Source organism: Peromyscus leucopus, chromosome 8b, assembly GCF_004664715.2.
Source record: "Peromyscus leucopus breed LL Stock chromosome 8b, UCI_PerLeu_2.1, whole genome shotgun sequence".
Taxonomy (NCBI): domain Eukaryota; kingdom Metazoa; phylum Chordata; class Mammalia; order Rodentia; family Cricetidae; genus Peromyscus; species Peromyscus leucopus.
In genome coordinates, this window is record NC_051086.1 from 42,150,413 (window position 1) to 42,172,694 (window position 22,282).

General features: G+C 44.0%; 1 protein-coding gene across 6 annotated transcripts in view; it reads right to left on the reverse strand.

The window, feature by feature from the left end:
- Snap47 (synaptosome associated protein 47) overlaps positions 1 to 22,282 on the reverse strand; it is a 77,159-nt gene that overhangs the window by 32,692 nt on the left and 22,185 nt on the right. The window contains exon 2 of one of the 6 annotated variants that reach the window (XM_037200952.1): positions 12,666 to 12,771. The exons of 4 other annotated variants lie outside the window; for them this stretch is intronic. The gene's annotated coding sequence lies outside the window, so the exon portion shown is untranslated. Of the gene's footprint in view, positions 1 to 12,665; positions 12,772 to 22,175; positions 22,278 to 22,282 lie in introns of those variants that run through there. One more of the 6 variants, XM_037200953.1, reaches the window with a different exon arrangement.

Consider the following 22,282-nt stretch of genomic DNA (forward strand, 5'->3'; position numbering starts at 1 on the left):
AGCCCTGTGATGGAGTCCCCCCCAAGGGTGAGGTCTCCCTGAGCAGTCTGGGCTGCTACTTCATCTTCAGTCACATGTTTTACACAGTGTCAGGTGGAAGTCCTGAGGTGTGAGGACATCTATGCTGGAGGCTAAATGCTCCTAAAGTTTGTCAGGAGTCTGTGAATTCGGTGTCAGCAGTGGGTCCAGAAAACCTAAGAGGCTGTGGTCCGCCAACCCCCTCTACTTCTGCTGCCCAGGGCCACCAGCTCCCCTGAGCAGACCTGGGTCTACACAAAGCACCAGGTCAGGAACTAAGGTGAGAGCTAAATCCCTCAGGCTGTCCACAGCAGGAGGGGAGGCAGAGGTGGGTCCACCAGAGCGGCAGAGGAAGACTGCGCTTGAGGAAAGTGGCTGAGGAGAAACCGTAAGTGTGTAGGGAAACGATGAGAAGAGGACACAGCAGAGCAGGAAGGAGCCCAGCGGCAGGAACACGCCGCACTGCGGTCCACTCCAGCCCCTCTCTGGGGGGCCTGGGAAGAACCAGGGCCAGCAGCAGACCCACAGGCCTAACTGTAGGAGCCCATGCACTCAAGGGTTTCAAACTAAGTACGGAGCTCTCAGTGACCGCTTTGCTCCAACGAATGACCTCACATCGATCCTCCCAGCCCTCAGAACCCAAGCTGCTCCAAAAGTCACCGATAGATGTCAATCTGTTTTAGGGGGCCAGTAGCTACCCCAGGCAGAGCACAGACTTCTTGGTATACTGTGGCTCCAACGCCACAACCATGGCCTTGCCTGCATTCACCTCTCCCATACATTATATGTTTGAGATTCCCAGCTACTGACACCAAAGTGCCACCATCACCTGTGGTTACTAATGTCACAGGTGATCACCCATGCTGCCCAGTGGGACCTGGGGAAGATACCATCAATGTCATGAACGCCAAGACCATACCTACCTGTGTCATTATCTATACGTGCCCCACAGGACCTAACGACAGCACCCTCCACACTCTGTAGCATCAGAATTTCAACTGCCACCATCATAAGCCCCAGAGTCACCCACGTATGCAGGGCGTAAGGAAACACACATTTGGAATCCACGTCACGTGCAAATGTGTGCACCTGCCCTCCCACACCGCTGCGGACTGGACTATGCAGGACTAGACAGCAGTGGTGGGACTGACGACACCTAGAGAAACTAGAGGCCACCTGCCCATCTTCACCCGTAAGTAAAGCCCCAACACCAGCACCCTCGATCCTATCTAAATAAAAGTCTTTTCCCTATCAAAGCTACTCCACGAAACTGGAAACGGCAACTATTATGCCAGATGTGAAGACATCAATGAAGACATTTTAAAATTGAGGATACACGACACCTCTAAAGGACACAGTAATTCTCTAGAGATAGAGCTCTGAAGCCTTCAATAAGATGTTGACATCCAGATCCAAGAAGCTCAAAGAATCCAAAAAAAAAAAAAAAAGAGCTTCTTCAAAGAATATTAAAGTCAAAATGTCAAAAGTGCAAGATGAAGACAGAATTCTCAACGGCACAGAAACGGACAAATGAACTCTCCTAGATGAGCAGAAACAGAAAGGACCTGTCACCACCAGACCACCCTGTAAGAAATGCACCAGGAGCCGGGCGGCGGTGGCGCACGCCTTTAATCCCAGCACTCGGGAGGCAGAGGCAGGTGGATCTCTGTGAGTTCGAGGCCAGCCTGGGCTACCAAGTGAGTCCCAGGAAAGGCGCAAAGCTACACAGAGAAACCCTGTCTTGAAAAATAAAATTTAAAAAAAAAAAGAAAAAGAAATGCACCAGGGGAAAAGGATGAAAACAGGGGTGCCCAGGGAGGCTAAGGAGGAAGACTATGAGTTGGAGGCCAATTTGGGCTACGCAGCAACAGTCTGGGATACAGAGGAAGACCCTACCTCATCAAACAAACAAAATGGGGGAGGGGTGGGCTGGAAAGCAAAGGGCTAGAGAAAAGATTCAGCAGCTAAGAGTACTTGTTCTTGCAGAGAACTTGGTTCAGTTTCCAGCACCCACATGGGTGCTCACAATCAAGCATAGTTCTCATCAGGGTACATAATATTCTCTTCTGACTTCCATAGGCACCAGGCACGCATGCAGTGCACAGACATACATGCAAGGAACATACTTACACATATAAAATAAATAGGGAAAAAAGTATTCTAAGTAATTAGGCTGAGGGTGCAAGCAGGCATTGCCATTCTAATACCTGACAAACTGGACTTCAAACTAGAACTAATCAGAAGAGATAGAGAAGGGTACTTCATTCTGACCAGGGCATCGATTAATCAAGAAAATGTTACAATACTAACCTAGATACACTAAACTCTGACACACTCAATTTCATAAAAAAGTGTAAGTGGAATTAAAGACACGATTAACATAAACCAATAATAGTAGGTGACTTCAACACTTTACCTTCTCCAATAGATAAGTCCTCTAGAAAAAAAAATTTAACAGAGAACCCTCAGACTTAATGACATCTTATATCAAATAGTCCTAACATATTTTCAGAACATTTTACCCAAGCACCAGAGTATATTCATTTGACTCAGAAGCACATGGAAGCTTCTGTATGATCATATGCTGGAACGCAAAACAAACTTTCACAAATGCAGAAAAATTGAAATAATTCCATGCATGCTATCCACCCATTATGCAATGAAACTTAAAATCAACAGCAAACAAAACTCTAGTAAGTATATAAACTCATGGAAATTAAACAACTCATTACTGAATGAGTCAAGGAAGAAATCAAGAAAAAAAATTAAAATATTCTGGAAACTAAATGAAAATTAAAACACAAGACAACAAAATCTCTGGAACACAGTAAAGGCAGTCCTAAGCAGGAAGTTTATAGCCCTAAGTTCCTACATTAAAAAAATCAGAAAGGACACCGGGCAGTGGTGGCACACACCTTTACTCCCAGCACTCAGCGGGCAGAGGCAGGTGAATCTCTGAGTTCAAGGCCAGCCTGGTCTACAAAGCAAGGACAGACAGGACAGACAGGAGAAACCCTGTCTTGAAAAGAAAAAAAAAAAAATCAGAAAGAGCACAAATAAATAACTTAATGGTGCAACTCTGGCCTCTGGGTTTACATGGCATTCACATGGTACATGGACATATCAGACATACACTCAGGCAAAACACTCACATACATAAAATAAAAATAAAATCTTTAAAAAAGAACACCTAAAAATAAGAATTTGGAAAAATAAGAACAAATCAAATCCAAACCCAGCAGATGGCAAGAAAAAATAAAATAGAAACAAACAAAACAATACAAAGAAACAATGGATCTTAGAGCAGGTTCTTTAAGAAGGTAAACAAGATTGACAGAACCTTGCAAAAGAAAGAAAAAGATGACCCAAATTAAAAACCAGAAATGAAAAGGAAAACATTTTAATAGATACCAAAGAAATTAAAAATGTTAAGGAAATTTAAAAAACTTATACTTCAGTAAGTTGGAAAATCAAAAAGAAATGGATGGATTTCTTGATTCAATCAAACTACCAAAGTTAAACCAAAAGAAACCAACAACCTAAAACAGACCCTAACGAAGGAAGAGACTGCGCCAGTAATTAAAGAATTTCTGACTGTAAAAAGCAAAGATCCAGACTGACTCAAGAACTACAACCAATATTCCTTTTTTCCTTTCCAAACTTTATTTTTATTTGTATAGGTGTTTTCCCTACATGGATGTTTGTGTACCTCGTGTGGGTGACCAAGGAGGCCAGAAGAGGGTGTTGGATCCCTTGGGATTGGAGTTGCAGACAGTTAGGAACTGCCATGTGGGTGCTGGGAACTGAACCCTGGTCCTAAGGAAGAGCAGCCAGTGCTCTTAACCACTGAGCCACCTCTCCAGTCTCACCAATACTACTACTTTTTTTTCCTCTCCCTGAGACAGGGTTTCTCTGTGCTGCCCTGGCTGTCCTGGAACTCGCTTTGTAGACTAGGCTGGCCTCGAACTCAGAGATTTGCACCAATATTTCTTAAATTATTCAAAAAAAGAATAATTTTAAAAAGGGAGACGTAGTATCTCCCAGAAATGAACCCCTTGATTGGCAATCCAATCCAAGGTGGTTAGCTCTGGAACTATGTACACACAAATAATAACAATGGACTCACAGGTTGTATTTCATATTTGTATATATGTGTACATATATGTAACAATAATAATCAAAGGAAAGAGGCTATCGATTTGAGATGGGGGACAGGAAGGTTTGGAGGGAGGAGGCATGGGAGGGACTGGAGGGAGAAAAGGGCAGGAGGTAGGTGATGTAATTATATTTTAATGAAAAATGTAAAAAAAAAAAAAAAAAAAAAACTAAAAAAGAAGTCTCAGTGGGTAAAGATGCTTTCCCCCAAGCCTGACCACCTGGATTCTATTTTCAGAATCCACAGGAAGGAGAAAATTGACTCCTATAAGTTGTCCTCTGACCCCCCATGCACAAGCAATGGTACTCATACACCCACATACATACATACATGAATGCGTGAATGTGCCATACATGCTCGCGCACACGCATACAGAGAGGTATAAACATATAAAAAAGGTTTAAGGAAGTCTTACACTAGAAACAAAAAGATGATGACCACCATTGTGAAAACACAAATGCACATAACTCACAAGCTGCACCCATTAAATACTAAGTAGAAAGAAGATACTAGTATGATAGAAAACTATCAAATCTCAATAATAAACAGTAATAGAGATGGAATGGGACAAAAAGCAGAAAAAACAATTAGAAAGCAGTCACACCGGCAGGAAGTCCATCCATATCAACAATAACCTCAAATGTAAATGGACTAAAATCACCAGTCAAAAGACACACTGGCTGAATTGGTTAAATGTAAGACAGGAGCTGATTATATGTTGTGTACAAGAAACTTGCTCCACTGGTAAAAGCATACACTGAAAATTGAAGCATTTGAAAAAGATGTGCCATATAAAAGGAGACCACAATGAACAGAAGTAGCTGTACTCGTGTTAGATAGAGCAGAAATAAAATGTAAAATTTCAAAGAAGGGTCACTGCATATTGATAAACTATCAATTGAGTAGGAAGACAGAACTACTGTAAATATATATTCACCCAATGCTAGACCACCAAAAAATATAAGCAGAAATCATTAGCTCTATAGGAGAGGTAATTCCAGGAACACTAACAATTGAGGACCTTGATATCCTTTCATCAATGAGCAGAAAACATACTCAGAGAATCAATGAAGGAAATCTGAGTTGAACCATACCGGAGAGTGTGGGAGCCCGTTCTGGGGTTTCTCGTGGCTTTAGCAGCAGGTCCAAATAGAGGATGATCAGGACCACGGGCCTGAGTGCAGGTGTCTGAGATGGTCTGCACTTGGCTGTGCTGGGGGAGGAGGTCTTTTGCTCCACCCCTTGGCGTCTCTATAAAAACCCTGGGCCAGAGACAGTCGGGGCCCGTTGGAATAGATTCCAGGCCCTCTCGAGGCTATCCTTTATTTTCTATCTGTTTATCTCCGCAAGATTCTCCGCTATAAATCCTTCTATCTAATATTTCCTGCTGCTCGCACTCAAGAAAACTCTGGGAAGCTGTGGGGGTGGTGGGTAAACACCCCACAGAATGGCGCCGTGAACAGGGACTAAAGAAAAAAAAGGGACTAAAGAAAAAAAAGGGACTAAAGAAAAAAAAGGGACTAAAGAAAAAAAAGGGACTAAAGAAAAAAAGGGACTAAAGAAAAAAAAGGGACTAAAGAAAAAAAAGGGACTAAAGAAAAAAAAGGGACTAAAGAAAAGGACTAAAGAAAAAAAGGGACTAAAGAAAAAGGGAAAAAAAGGGACTAAAGACTAAAGAAAAAAAGGGACTGAAGAAAAAAAGGGGAACAAAAAAAGGGGGGACTAAAGACAAATGAACAGGGACTTAAGACAAAGTAATAGGGACTAAAGATAAAGGAAAATAATAGTTTTAATACAGAGTTTTTGGTGAAAGTGCTGAGTCAGCCCTGCCAGTGGAAAGGCATGCCGGTGTTATGAAAAAAAATATATATTTATATATTTTTTGGTGAGGCAGGGGTTTTATCCTCGAGAGAAAAGGAAAGCGGACTGGAAGGATGTCCGATGCTGCAGCCAAATTCTCTTCTGTCAAAATTTTCTATCTTCTATCCCTTTCTCAAATTCTATCTGTGAAAAATAAGTAAGGTATAGGGTAGTAATATAGTGTAGGAAAACCTTAAAGTGTAAGATTGTGTAGGAAAAAATAAGTAAGGCAACTAGACAGAAAAACTCTTCAATTTTCTAACTTTGGGGGCTTTGAAAGCAAACTGGGGAAAAAAAAAATCTTTCTTTGGGCTTTACGGGTAGTAAAAAAGCTCTTCTTTGAGCTTATGGGGAAGAAAAAGTTCCCTATGGAAGCTTTTGACCTGGGGACAGCTGAAATGCCAAATCCAAGCGGCAGGAGAAAGTAATTTCTCCCTGAGGCAAAAATGGGGGTGTAAGAAGTCAAAGTTTAAAGTTGGGAAGTTTTGGAAAAAGTTGGTCTTTCTCCTGGGGAAAAAAACCTTTCTCTTAAACTATAAAGCTTTTCTTGAAAAATTTTGGGGGAAAACTCTCTAAAAAGCTTTAATCTTTCTCTAAGAAACTTAAAAACTAAAGCCTCTAGCCTTCTCTCAGAAAGACAAAAATTAGAATCATCTGAAGATATTAGTATGGGGACCGCCTGTGATTAGCTCTAAGGGAAAACAACAAACTTAAGACAGCAAAACCTCTCTAAGTTCTTTCAAGCTTTAACAATCCTCCCTGCAATGCAGGAGGCAGGAAAAAGTTTCTAAAAACCCCTTCTAAGCTCTATCTCTTCAAGCTAGTAAAAGACAGTGGCTCAGAGTACCCTGAGGGAAACGCTTGGGGAGAGTGTGGGTGAAGAGCTACAGAGAGCCCAAAAGGGCAGGAAACTTTACCAGAGAAAAGCAAAAAGCCAAGCTTTTCAGTTACAGCCGAGCTGAGGCAGCAAAGGTTCTGAGTGAGCGGTTCAGAATGAAAAGGTGCTCCTAATCGCCCTAATGCAAAGATCCCCTGAAGCAATGCAAACTGTTAGCATTGTATCCTCACTTGTGACCAAAAACCCAGAGGCGACTGGCCAGCGTCTCTGAGTTGGAGTGCATTTAGGGGATACTGGGTTCCTGCAGTTGTAAACTTCCTGGAGCACAGAGCTGAGGCAGGAAGGTGCAGGACCCAGGGGAAGATTGCTAATGAACAACAAACAAAGCTAAAGCTGGTGGGAACGGCACAGTTATCTGCTTTCCTACAAGTCCCAGGGTTGATAGGTCCACAAATGCAAAAAGGAATCTGAGAAAAGCTTTCCTATCAGAGAAAGGACCTTTCTGGGAAAACAGTAAAGCTGAACTGTGTCTGAAGCAGTCGTGCTGCCGAGTCAGAACGCTGTCTGGGGAAAGAGCCCAGCCAGGGCAGAACAGAACTATCCAGGAGTAAAGCTTTCTTTCTGTCAGAGAAAACATCTCTTTAAAAAAAAGCTTTGTTTCAACTGACTCCCTGAGATGAGGGAGTGTAGCCCTGAGGGGTGATTGCCTCTGGCATAAGCTCTGTCCTTGAGCACCCAGACAAGCAAAAGCAACCCACTGGGGGACTGGGCCAGGTGAAGGCCTGATGAGGCAAAACACCTGTCCAATGGAAGTTTAGAGATGGCGAAAACCTCCCTTGCTAAGCTTGATTTATGAACACAAACCTCAGACCCTGAAAAATAGAAACGGACAAAAGCCCCTACCTTCAGTAGCAGGGAAAGCCGCCACTGTAGTGTCGGAAACTGTTTCTGGGGTAGAGGGGATAAACTGAGACCAAACTGGGAACTGTCTGGGAGAAAGACTCTGAAGAAACAGAAGGGACATAATCCTCCCCAGAAAATGCATGACCTGACAAAGCTGCTAGAGTTTGAGGCAGATTCGGGGGAGAAAAAAAAGCCCCTACCTCCAAAGGCAGCTAGCAGAGGAACAGAGCCGCAGACAGATACCTGAAGCTCTGCATCTGGGGGGGAAGGAACAAGCAAAATGAGATAAACCAGTGGGAGAAAATCTCTCTGAAGGAGCTACGGAAAAGCTGTTGCGAATGATCTTGTTTTTCACTGACTGGCTAAAACAAACACAAGCCCCGAGCAAAGTTGCTATCAGAAATGCCAGCCTCAATGCCGGTTAACGAGGCAGGTGTGGTTCTGATTCGGGGGCCAGTGTCTGGTGAAGGAGAGACACCTGTTAAAGCCAGCTGAGAGACCAGAAACCTCCCAATGTGCCATAACTGAAAATGTAAAATGCTTGTTCAAATCTCCCATTGCAAAAGCAAAAAACTTTGTTTAAACCTCCCGGGCAAGAATTTGTAAGCAAGTCTGGTAAAAGAAAACCAATTGACTCTCAAACCCGATAAAAAATATGAAAAATGATATAAGGGACTGATATATGGAACTGATATTATTATGGACTGATGTAAGGGAAATGCATTCTGGGAAAGGTAGTTTTTCCACTAAAGATGGCGACATTGCCCTGAAACACTTTTGTCAGCTTGAAAATACATTCATGGTAAACTTAAAATACAGCCTTTAAAAGAATAAGGAGGAAAGTCATCTAAGAGTTTAAATATTAGTTCCAATGAAAGATTGCAAGGATACGGAACTAGGCGCTTCGCGGTTTGGGGCTCCATTGATAAAATGCCTTATTTACCCTAATAGCTGTGCAGTATTGGTGAAGAGCTTTACAGCAACTAAAGATAATTTCACCCTCAGGGTAAAGTTTTTCAGTAGAACAAACCAAAAGCACTGCTGTGATAGAAACGTTTGTCTGAATTGAAGCACTTAGGGGAGCTATTATGAATTTGGGTGAAGGGACAGCCTCTAGTTAAAAACCGTTTACCACTGACAGTGCATCTCTGCCTGTCCGGAACTGCTGAGAGAACTCGCAACTTTGGGGTGTGGCTTTGTCCTGAGAATGTTACAATCCCCTAGCAACAAGTATCACAACTCTATAATGACAACACTCATTAAATCCCAGTGCTTTATAACAAAGCTAACTATAAACTGTAAACTTTAGAAATGAAGTACGTACTTCCTGTCTAGTTAAGAAAATCTTTCTGATAGAGATGGTGATAATAATTAAAAGTAAGAAGTAGAAAGACGAAAATAAGATATGTGTGTAAAAATTCTGTCTTGTTAGATCTGTGTTAAGAAATCTTTAGGTGTTTGCTAAGTTAGATATATGCTAATGGTAGCCTATATAAGTTTGTAAAATAGATCAATAGAGTTCCTTTAAGAATATAATCTTGTAAGAAGTATCTAAGGTAGTCTTAAGACATGTAGTAATAAGCTTGTAAGATGCTAGTTGTAAATGTAAGTTTAAATAAGAAATAAGATGGAATTAATATAAGTATATAAAAATTAATAAGAAATATATTTGCTAAAGTAGTTCTATAGTTTCCTTAAAGTATAAATAAGTAGATGTTAATATGTTATATGTGAGTTTGTAAAAATGTGTAAATGTTGAATGAGTTTATGCTTAAGCACATGTTATGTGGGTTTGTAAAGTGTAAATGTTAACTGTAAGTCTATTCTTAATGTATATGGTGAAAACACCTGAGACACAGGAAATAGTGTCCTAGTAGACTGCAAAGTAGGCAGTCTGAATGGTTTCAAAGGCTCCAGAAGCCGCTAAGAAGCTAAGAATGGCGGATGCCAGAACCAGCACAAGGCATCCGCAGCTGAGATCCATGGAATATCAACGCAGCACAGAAAAACCTGAGTTAACAGCAAAAACGGTGCGGTTTAAAATATTACTATAACTAAAAAGTTCTGTCTGTGAGAACAAAAGTTGCAGAGACGCTTGTTTGAACAAAAATTAACTGCAAAAAGTTTTGGTTGAAAAATGTCTCTTCATATTTGGAAGTGAAAGCCTGATATCAGAATTTTTCTTGTTTGAACTTTTTGAACTTAAAAATGAGATAAAATTACAAAAAGATTTTGGTTATGGATTTTTCATATTTGGAAGGCTAGTACCAGAATTTATCATTTGAATTTTAAAACTTAAATGAAACAATAGAGATTTCATTGCAATGGGACAGTTTTGAGTAATGACCTAGGAACGGTTTTCTGGAATTGGGTTAAAAATGGAACTGTTTAAATGAAGAAATGTATTTCTACTTAGAATCAAGATGCAATTTTGTGTATGCATATATCTTTATTAACTGGAGATTTATGAATTGTTTTGTGGAACTGTTTAAGTAAAAATGGAATTACTTATAGAACTGGTTTTATGTTACAAATGGAACTGTTTAAACAAAAAAGTTTGGGTTTTCTAACTAGGCTTGAGATTTTGCTTAAAAATTATAAAGAAAAGGAGGAGCTATGAGATTAAATTATGTTCGCAGAAACCTATTGATATTAATGCACCCTGGCTTTGTGGAATTGAGGAAATGTTTAAGTTTGATGTGAATACATCGAAGTTCTTCCTATGTTCTGTTAACAAGAAAATTCAAATGACTGAGTTAAAGTTGTAAGACGGAGAAAATTGTTAACTATATATAGCACCATATATGCTAATTCTAATGGTTCTGTTAAGAGTTTGCTTTGAGTTGTAAGATTGAGAGAATTGTGACTATGTATAGCAATATGTATGTTAACCTGTAATGGTAATGATGAAGCTAAGGGATTATTTAAGTTTGTAGTCACCTTAAGAGTTTTGGTTTAGAAAGGGCTTGAGACAGCTAAGACTGCTGTGGTCACCTTGGACCTAATTCAAAAGAGAAATGCCATCTGTATCATCCTCTACTCCATACTGGGAGGTGTATCAGCTATGGAGATTGCTGTAAGCCATTAATAGTTATTTTTTTATATATTAAGAAGGGGGGACCTGTGGGAGCCCGTTCTGGGGTTTCTCGTGGCTTTAGCAGCAGGTCCAAATAGAGGATGATCAGGACCACGGGCCTGAGTGCAGGTGTCTGAGATGGTCTGCACTTGGCTGTGCTGGGGGAGGAGGTCTTTGCTCCACCCCTTGGCGTCTCTATAAAAACCCTGGGCCAGAGACAGTCGGGGCCCGTTGGAATAGATTCCAGGCCCTCTCGAGGCTATCCTTTATTTTCTATCTGTTTATCTCCGCAAGATTCTCCGCTATAAATCCTTCTATCTAATATTTCCTGCTGCTCGCACTCAAGAAAACTCTGGGAAGCTGTGGGGGTGGTGGGTAAACGCCCCACAGGAGAGCAAACAGACCCAGCAGGTATTTGCAGAATACATTAGTCAGCAGCTACAAAACACAGTCCTCTCATCTGCACATAGCATACTCTCCAAAACTACATCCACTGTTAGCACAAAGCAAGTCTTAAATTAAAAAGTCCCATCACGTCTACTCTCGGATGACAATGAACAAAAACTAGAAATACACAAGAACTGTGGTGAACACATGGAGACGGAACAATATGCTCCCAAACAATCAATGAGCGTCCGAAAGAATCCACAAGTAAATTTTTCTTGAAATAAAGATGAAAACATCCTGTGTTAAAATTCATGAGATACAGCCAGGTGGTGGCGATGCACACCTTTAACTCGGCATTTGGGAGACAGAGGCAGGTGGCTCTCTCTGAGTTCCAGGCCAGCCTGGTCTACAGAGCGAGTTCCATGACAGCCAGGACCACACAAAGAAACCCTGTCTGGAAAAACCAAAGGGGAAAAAAGGAAAGAAAACAAACTACCATGACAGGCTAGAGAGATGGCTCAGGGCTAAGTGCTCTTTCCAGAGCCGTCTGGCTCCCAGCACTCACACTGGGTGGTCCACAGCCCCTGTAACTCCAGCTGTGGGGAGTCTGATGCCCTCTTCTGGCCTCTGTGGTCACTGTTCTCATGTGGCATACACACAGACATACACATAAATAAAAATAAAATAAAAAAGAAACTACAAGAAAAAATTAATATTATTTAATTAAAAATTAATTAATAAACATGAGTAACAAACTGGAAAAATCTAAAAGAAATGCACAATTTTTTAGACATATGCAATCTATTCAGACTGAATAAAGAGAAAATCTAAATGTACCAGTAATAAAAAATAAAATGGAAACCGTAGTTAAAAGTCTCCCATAAACATAGCAAGCTCCAGTCAGCCAAGGTTACATAGTGAGACCCTGTCTTTAAAAAAAAAGAAAAAAAATTCAAGGGCATGATGACTTTTTTTGGCTGAATTCTACAAAGCATTTAGAGAAAAAAATAATCTATTTTCAAAAATTTAAGAAACATTGAAAAAGAAAGAACATTGCTAAATTCTTTTTATGAGGTCAAGGACTATCAGAAACCACACAAAGATACAACAACAAAAGAAAACTGGACCCCTATACCCTGATGAACAAGGACATAAAAACTTTCCAAAAAAAAATAATATAGTAAAAGCCAGCCTGGTGTAGAGGGGCACACCTGCCATCCCAGGACTCGGGAAGTTGAGGCAGGAGGGTTGGGAGCCTGGTACACACAGAGAGAACTTGTTTCGAACAAGAACCAAAACTAAAACACACAGGAAAAATCATTTTAGTTTAAAAAAGTGTGCAAAGCCAATAAATGCATGAAAAAAATGTCCAACATCTTTAGCTACCGAGAAAATGCAAATCAAGCTGGATGTGGTAGTGAACACACCTGTAATCCAAGCACTTAGGAGGTAGCAACCCAAGGATCAGAAGTTCAAGATCATCCTCAACTACCTATATGGTTTGAGGTCTTCCTGGGCTACATGAATTGCTGTCTAAAAAATAAGGGGCGGAGAGGGGAGAGGAGGGGTGAGAAGGGGAGGGGAGGGGAGGGGCAAGTCAAATTACATTGAGATTCATCTCATCCTAGTCAAAATGACTGTCATCAAGAAAAAAAAGCACATTATATGAATATATGAAAAAACCATGAGGTTCAGTATTTTACACAATATATGCAATTTGTTATTGCTGTTTTGAGACAGGGTTTCCCTGTGTAGCCCTGGATGTCCTGGAACTTGCTCTATATACCAGACTGGCCTTGAACTCACAGAGATTGGTCTGCCTCTGCTTCCTGAGTACTGGGATTAAAGGTATGTGCTGCCACTGCCTGGAACAATGCATACAAAATTTTAAAAGATTACTATCCCTTAGAGCTAGAGAGAGCACTTGCTGCTCTTCCAGGGGCCCTGGGTTTGATTCCCAGTACCCATATGGCAGCTCACAACTGTCTGTAACTCCAGTCTCAGGGAATACACACCCTCTTCTGGCCTTCTTGGGCACTACATGCACATGATGTACATACACACACAGGAAAATATTAATACACATAAACCAAATAAATAAATATCCAAAATAGACAATGAGCTTAAAAACACCAAAGTTGCAATTAACAAGGATTAAAATATGAATGAATGTTTTTCACAAATTATACAAAGGAGCAAGCATGTGAAAACTTGCCCACTGGTTGTATCATTCCAGTAAGAACGGCTATTATCAAAAGAATAGGGCTTGGGGATTTAGTGCAGTGGTGGAGCGCTTGCCTAGCAAGTGCAAGGCCCTGGGTTCGGTTCTCAGCTCCGGGGGTGGGAAGGTGGGGGAGACAAAATAAAAGAATAAAGAGGTTCCAGAAACATCCTTCAAAGGTAGAGGACATCCTTCCGGAGCACTTGCCTAGCACATGTGGGCCTTGGGTTCACCCCCTGGTGTTTGTGGTGGAGGGCTAAGGACGGTAAGTGCTGGCAGGCAGGGCAATGGAGAAGTGGTAACCCTTACACACCACCACCCATCTTTGCTTACTCTTCTCAGCAGAGCGACTGAGCTGGTAAAATAGAGAGGAAAGTGGTAACAGCGGCAAAGGCGGCGGCAGCAGCAGCAGCAGCAGCAGCAGCAGGTTATCTTAGGAGTTCCAGAGGCTGGCTGTGGTGGAGCAGAGGTGGTCAAATACAGACTGGGAGCAGCTGGAGACGACGAACCATCAGGTTTCCATCACTGGAAAAGGTGAGGGAGCTGCCACGCCTTAACAGCCAGGAATTCAAATGCCAGGGATGAAAGTAGTGACACTGGCCTGTCAAGGCCCAAGCAAGGGTCCCAACACTCTATGCCTCCGAACTACAGTACAAAGTGCTGCTGGAGCATAGCGTCTCAATACCTGAGGCCCATCCCAGACCTGCACCACAAGCAGCAGCAGCAACCGCCACAGACTACAGCAGCCGCCAAGTACAGGAGCCACTGGTAAAGCTCAGAGCAACAAACCTTCAACCTGAGTGTGTAAAGTCACACGGCTGGCTTCTAATAGGGAAACAGGTCCCTAGTCCCAGAGCTTGGAGTTATAAGGCCTGGATGTGCCCCGGAGTACAGCCCCGTCAGCCCTTGGGCACTCAGGGCTCAGGACCGCCAGCACAAGGACTTCTCACCTCGTCACAATCTCTGGATAAAGCAGAAGGACTCCAAATAGCTGACAAGGACACAGTGTGACACATCTTGTTTGTTTGACTGAAAGCTCTTGGAGGACAACAGACTATATTTTATTCAAGGTTCTGGCTCAGGGACTTCCTTGTGATGGGTGTTCATTTTTCAGTTTTTGTTCGGCTGGGACACAGTGGGCATGGTGAAGGCCCGTCCTGCGTGGGAGAACTGTGGATGGCAGCCTTCACCAAATACGGTATGAAACAAACTGAAGAGACCAGAGCGACATGGAAGCTCACCCATCAGGGACGTGAGGAGTCTACTCCCGTGTCTTGGATCCATCTTTCCTAGGACCTCTAGGGCAGTGGTTCTCAACCTGTATATCAGATATTTGTATTACAACTCATAACAGCAGCAAAACTACAGTTATGAAATAGAAAGGAAATAAGCTTATGGTTGGGGTCACCACAACATGAGGAACTGTATCAAAGAGTTGCAGCATGAGGAAGGTTGAGAACCACTGCTCTAGGGGATCACCATACCAAGCACCTGCTACCTGGCCTTGGCTAGGTATCAGTTAGACATATCATATGCACAGAAACAAGCAGACATACCAGGGAAGAGGAGCAGCAGAAGAAAGGACACCTTATTCACAGCACCCTTAGTATATACAACAGGAAAGCACCAGTAAAACAAAATGTGGATTTGGCTTCTCTAATAAGCTGGCCCAAGTTCTCCACAAACACACCCTAGACCGTTCCTCCAAGAGCAGACCCAAATTTCCCTCTCGGTATATGTCACTCCTACACGCCAGGAATCACAGCTCCACCAGCTCCAAGACCTGAAGCTAGGACCTTCCCGGAAGAAAGTTGCCAAACTAGCTAGCTATGAGAATTTTGTCATCATCACAAATAAAAGAAGATACGGAAAACTCATTTTTCAGAAAAGGATTTCATAGATAACTCCAAGTTGCAGAGGACAACCAGGTCCTGTGTGGGGCCTGACAGACCTCCTAACAACCTGTCCTTGGCCCAACCAAGGGGAACCACCACATTAAAAACAAACAAAACACCTTGAACTCTTACATCAGGAAAGCTCCATGAGAAACAGCCAGGAAGTTTACAGGCTGACGTCACTGGAAAGTGGGGAGATTTTCTCAGCTGCAGGAGACACTTCCTTCTGTAGAGAAGGCTGCTTTGTCTTTCTGAGGGAGGGGTTCAGCAGGCGAGCCTGCATCGAGCCCCTCCCTAGCACACCAGGGCCACCCCAGTGGCAGCCTCTTCTACTGGGATAAGCCACACTGAGTCGTGGGCAACAAGTCCCTGAACTAGGAAGCCCGTGCCTGATCCTTCTACCATATGCCTGGGGAGGCAGGGAGCAGGTACTGACACCTTCCTGCCTCTGCAGAGCTGCCGATACTCCAGTAAGATTAGTGAGCACAGGCTAGAGCACCTCCAAGCCATCAGCCGGCTGCTCTTCCAGATGACCCAGGTTCGATTCTCCACACCCACGTAGTAGCTCACAACTGTCTATTACTCCTGTTTGGGAGAGGGGGAATCTGACGCCATCTTTTGGTCTTTAGGGTTACTGAATTCATGTGATGTTTATACATGCAGGTAAAACACCCATAACACAAAATAATAGCTTTAAAAAGCACTGGCATGCACTTCTCAGATTTAGGGGAGCTACTTCAGCCCAATCAGTCATGGTTTCCAAGGCAGGGAGCCACACAGAACACTGCTCTGCTTCTGAAGACAGCCTTATCTAATTCATGGCTGGAAGGGGTTTCCCATTGCTCAGCTATAACCAGACCTGCCTGAGAACAGGCAGGCTTGTTCAATGCCTGGGTCCATATAAGGAAAAAACCCACAATCAGTTTCTCCTACATTACTATCACTTCTGCAAACACATACGCGTGTGATGTCTCCTTATTCAGCACCCAGCAACTGGTTCTAAGGTGTACATTAGCTTGGTGTCTCCAGTCCATTTCCATGCAACCTCGTCTTCTTGAAGACAGTCTGGCCTTCACTTCAGACGCCGACCTCAAGCCCAGGCTACATCTGACCAATACCCATATGTGGGGGTTCACCATCTTCTCAGATTGGATTCATTTTCTCCAACAGCTCACAGAACTCAGAAAAACACTTATACTTCCCATTTGATTGTAAAGGCCATTAAAACGGATGCAGATGAAGAAACACACAGGGCCAGGTGTGAAGATGGGGTAAGGCTTCCGTGCCCTCCCTGGAACTTCTGCGTGTTCAGCTACCAGGAAGCTGCTAGGCAGTCTACCCGTGGAGGCTTCATGACATTGGTGTGACTGATTCAACCACTAGCCAGTGGTGATCTGCTCAACCTTCAGACCCTCTTCCTTCTTTGGGCCTGGGAATAAGACTGAAGTCCCCATCCTCTGATCCTGCCCTGGTCTTTCAATGACCGTTCTACCCCAAATTACCTAGGGGTTGCTGGCTAGCAGAAGGCACATCATTTCCCAGGATTTAGGAGTCATATTCCAGGAAACAGGACAACACACTGCCACCTTGCTAGACACCACAAAAGGTTTGTTTCAGCTCCACAAGATTGTCCCTGTGCAGAACATGAGTAGGCAGTGAAATTATCCACGGTTCCCAGAAAATCTCCAGGCCCAGCAGTGGGGCAGCAGAGGAAGCTCGCCCTGGTCCCAGCTGCAGCTCCTCCGGCTCTACCACAGCTTTACAACTTGGGAAAAGTTACCTCAGCTTCTGGACCTCTGTTTACCCTCTGGTAAAATAACTAAAAGACCGCAGGTCAATACCAGCTCTAGGCCATTCTAAAATTCAAAGAGAAAAGGACAGAGAACCAAAAGCTGAGGAGAAGAGAGCAAGCACTTGCCGTTAGGACATTACGAACAATAAGGATGAGAACTGTACCCGTGTTTGACAAACGCCAAGGGAGAAGCATGTGGCTACAACTTTTCCTACCACAGATTTCCAGGATGTCTTTTCCAGAAAGCCAAAATAAACAGATATTAAGTGGAAGGGCAGAAAGGAGAAAGCTGTTCCCACCCATGCAGCAGAAGCTGGCCATGTGTGGTTAGACCCCATGACCTTGCCTAGACTGACATGCCTCCCATGGAGTCCTCAAGAAGGGGGTCCTGGTCCCCTTGAAGCCAGATCTTTCACAGGGCCTCCACCCAACCTCTGCTCCTCAGAATCACTGATTTCACTCTTTGTACTGGGTCTACAAACCTGGTGTAGGACCATGTGGTAAGTACTTCAGGCGAGAAGCCATGAGTCTTAGTCACAGTCACTAACCACCACAGGTGACCCATCAACCAAGAGGTATGGCTATTCCAATAAACTTCATCTACACAATTCTGGCAACTAGACATGGACTACAGGTTGTGGCCAATCTCATTTGTCAACACAAAAAGCACAGCTCTCACCTTAAATGGAGTAACAGAGGTTTCTTCTAGAACCATGTTGAGTGACCATGGCCCAGTGACACAGATGTAGGTCACCCCCAATTCCAGGGTCCAAAGTGCAAGCAGTTTCATCAAGTTTTATAGTTTTACAGAACAAAGAAAGTCATCAATCAAGCAAATGTAAAACACTTTAGTAGGTTCATCAGAGAGGTAGCTATAAGAAGACGGAGAAAGCTTTTCTACAGGCCTCAGATGCTGTCCGAAGACATTCTCAGCCTTTGGATTGGTAGAGGTAGCGGTTTGCTAAGTTACTAGATGCTAGAGGTTTTTTACTCTTAGTCACAGGATGTTATGGATACAGAGGTGGGCAAGGAATGGCTAGTCACGTGGCTAAAGTGGGCCCGAGATAAGGTAATTAGCTCCTGGCAACTTTCCAACCTCTCCACGTCACTATAGTTTTAATCAGACACAACTTTCCAGGAATTCTCCTGGACAACATCATCGGTCCACAAGCCTATTAAAAATCTCCTAGTTAAGCTGGGCAGTGGTGGTGGTGTACACCTTTAGGGAGGCTGAGGCAGGAAGATCTCTGAGTTCAAGGCCAGTCTGGTCTACAGAGTGAGTTCCAGGACAGCACAGAGAAACCCTGTCTTGAAAAACCAAAAACAACAATGAAAATCTCCAGGTCAAAACACACACCACCCTTCCTCCCTCCCTCAGATGCCACCCCCCCTCCAATCCCTGCCCCCAGTTTGACACAAAGGCGTAAGAGTACCGTGACAAGGCCGACTTCACCCAACCACATCTGTCAGGCCCGCGGGCTCTCAGTGCTTCACCTCAGACCTCTGGCTGCCCGCTGGACGGCTTCATGACACGCCTACCAGGCGTCTCCAACCAGTCCGGCCCGTCACCCCTCCTTGTTCAGTCATCTGTTGGGTACCTCAGGCTGTTCCAGGCCCTGGCTACATGCTTCTTATTCTCACAAAAGCTCTGCTGGAACCAAGAGTCCTTCTGGATCCCTTTCTTCCTCATCCTCCTAAGCCCATACGCAAATCCTAATGTACTAGGCCTGGCAAAAGTGAAGATACTTTAAAGAGACAACTGTGTCTCTCATTCTGACTATCACCAGAGTATTGAAACAATGGACCCCAAAGAGATGGGAATCTCCCCGGGAATCTCCAGCTGGTCAGAGGGAACTTGTCTCCCAGAAAGAGATCTCACATGATTCTAACAACTTATTAGACCACCTTACAGGAGACGGAAGATCAAAGACGGGTTAATGGTGGGTGGGGCCACACCTGTACTGCTTAGATATGCAAATCTTTGGCCTTCTATTTGATCTCACTCCAGGACTTGGGGGTTCACTGGGTCTCTTTGTCCCTCTTCCCAATGTGGCCACATTGAGTAAATCTCCTTTTTCTGCTTTCTACCTTTAATCTGGCTCTGTTCAGACCTGGCTTAGGATACAGGCTGTGACCCCCATCTGGCAACACGGACAGCTCTCCATGATACCTTCTCGGGTTCGGTGTCATTCTTTATTGGCACAGCCCCTCCAGGACCTTCTCCCTTCATCCTGCCCCTTCAGTCAGGAAAGAGAGTTAGGAAATGTCATGCTTCCACCAAAAACTCTTCTGAATATAGGACCCCTGAGGGTAAAGCACTTGCTTGGCATATGGGAGGTCCTGAGTTCTGGTAGAATGAGGGAGAGTGCAAAACAAATCACAGAAAACATACCCAACTCCAACCAGTCTACCAGGGCTCTGAGCTTCATCCTGTGGCCCCTTCCTTCCCATCCCTGCCTGAACTGCTCTCCACCTTGAGGCTTCTGCTTAAACGGCACCTCTGCCCTTCCTAATGCCCACCGCCAACCACAGCATCCCACACCTCAGAGAGCTTTCCAAAGGTAACCCGCTCTGTGCACCAAAGGGGACGACCTTCACAGAATCGAGCCTTATGCACTCCATGGGCACCTGGTGCACACATACCAAGTGGGCCCTCCAGAAATGCTCTGTTCCCGAATTCTTTGTTTGGTGTCTACCTTTGTTAGGTTAATTTGCCTACACCAGTACAGGTAGAGTAGGAGCCCTGTGTGGACCCTCATGTGAGAGGCACAATTACCGTGGGAAGTCATGGCCGGCAATCCCTGGGTGTCAAGCTAATTCACATAAATGACGTTCTTAGGGAATAGGCCCACGTCACTTGACTGTGACTCCGAACACACCGGGATTGGCATAATGGGTCTCTTTCAGCATTTCCATCACACATGTGCCCTTGAGTAAAACTCAATAGCAAGTAAACAGCCTATTTTTAGTTAATTTCCAAAGTACCAGAACTCGCAACATTTTGCACACCTTCCACTACAAGGCTGGGAGAGAGAACAGTGGGGCAGTGTGTCCAGGCGGGGGCGGTAAGACTGGTTCTTTCCATTACCTGCCCTCCCGCTCTGCGGCAGGACCCTCTTTCCACTGCCTCAGAAGTTCCCATCTCCACCCTGGGAGGCTCAGCCATGCTTCTGAGGAGGTTTCAAACACCACAGCCTAGCTGCAGGGCATGCTCTAGATACTCAGAGAGAAATGAGACCATCCACTGTTTCCACCTCATCTCCTCTAGAGTGCCAACTCCGGTCCTTTCCTGTTTTCTCCTGGGGTGGCTCTGCCCAGGATGCGCAGTTTCCATAGGTCTGTGTGGGCAGAGGATATGCATCACTAGCAGCCCCCAGCGGGGGGCAGGAGAGGCAGCTTCGTGGACACACACCTGTGTTTCAGGCCTCTCTCTCCAGGCCTCACATATTCGACGATGTGACTAACACCCAGAGGCCACCATGTGAAGACCAGAATTACAGCATTAACTAAAGGAGGCCGGGAGCTCATGTCCCACTTCCTGTGTTAGGGGCTGTGTTGCCCCAGAGATCATGACAGCATACATACCTGCTGGGCCTGACCTCTTCCTCAGGGACACCGGTCTTAGACTAACAGGTAAAGCAGCAATTCCTACTTTGGTTTTTCATCTTTTATGGAAAAACAAACTGCTTATTTTACCTCTAGTCTCACGTCATAGCACAGAATTCTGGGACCCTAAGTGTCAGCAGTGGACACCAGAAGAACGTCCTTTAATTCAGTTCAGCTCTGACAATGTCTGCCAGAAGATGGCATCAGATCCCAAGGTTGTGGACTCAGTCTCCCAAGAGGCCCTACTTGAGTGCAGATGCAAGTCCAGGCCATGTTACCTCTTTTTCTGATGACCAGTACCTATAAATAGGGTCCTAGAGAGCCCTCCTTGAGTTAGATTTCCCCCAGAAGCTCATAGTACTCAGAGAAGCACTAACTTACATTTACTGTTTTATTATAAAGGACATTACACTGGGTATAAAAAGTTGCAAGAGGTCAAGTAAGAGAACACCTTGCCCACGTTCTCCCTAGGCACACTCTCCAGGATCCTCTAAATGAGTTGCCTAAGGATTTTCTGGACATTTCATTACATGGGCATGACTGATTAAACACTGGTCACTGATGACCTACTTAACCTTCAGCCCTAGAGGCTGAGGTCTGGGTTCAAAGTCCCCACTCTCTGATCCTGTTTAGACCAGTTCCACCTGTAATCTACCCTAGTGGATGCTGAATGGTGTTGGGCTCCTTAGCATGCAAAACAGCGTTTATACCCTCAGGTAGTCCAAGAGTTTTAAGAACTGTCTGCCAAGAAATAGATTAAAGATCTAAAATGATGTTTCCAAATATAACATACTGCCAATGTAGGAAAAGAAGGAAGAGAACTCCAGGAGATGGAGGAGGGAACAGGAATAAAATGTATAAATTCATGTATGCCTGGAAAAACAGGCTTGATACCAGAAGCTTTAATGATTTAATGGAATTTTTGGATGACTTGGGGTTTTATTGTTGTTACTGTATTCTGGCCTTTTTTTTTTTTTTTTTTTTCTTTTTGAAACCAGTCTTGGTTTGTGGTTCAAATTGTCCTAGAACCCTCGGATCTTTCTACCTCAGCATCCCCAATGCTGAGATTAAGGCATGCACCACGAATCCCGGCATAAGGTTATGTGTTTCTCTCTACTTGAATTTCTCTATGAGCTGTCATCTCCTACCATGCCCTAGCTGCAATAGAGTTCCACACTTTGACCAAAGAGTCACAATGAGGTCCACAATGGGAGAATTAGATCAAACAATCCTCTGCCTCCTGTTTCTACCCTCGCCCTCTTCCTAATCAACACCTCTCTACCTGAACCTCAGAATCTCCTAAAACTCACTTTTCTCCCTTCTAATTTGTCCCTTTCTACTTCTAGGTAAACACAATTCTTGGAAAGGTCCCTCAACCTATCCCGGAGACTCAGGAGCCTCACCACGCCCCGTGGATCCTCACCCTCCGCTCCGCACCCCACCAGGACTCTGTCATCCCTTAAGGTTTGGGACTCATGTTCATCTCCAGTCTCGGTGGCGGGCTCGAGTACTGCCTAGCTGCGCGTTAGC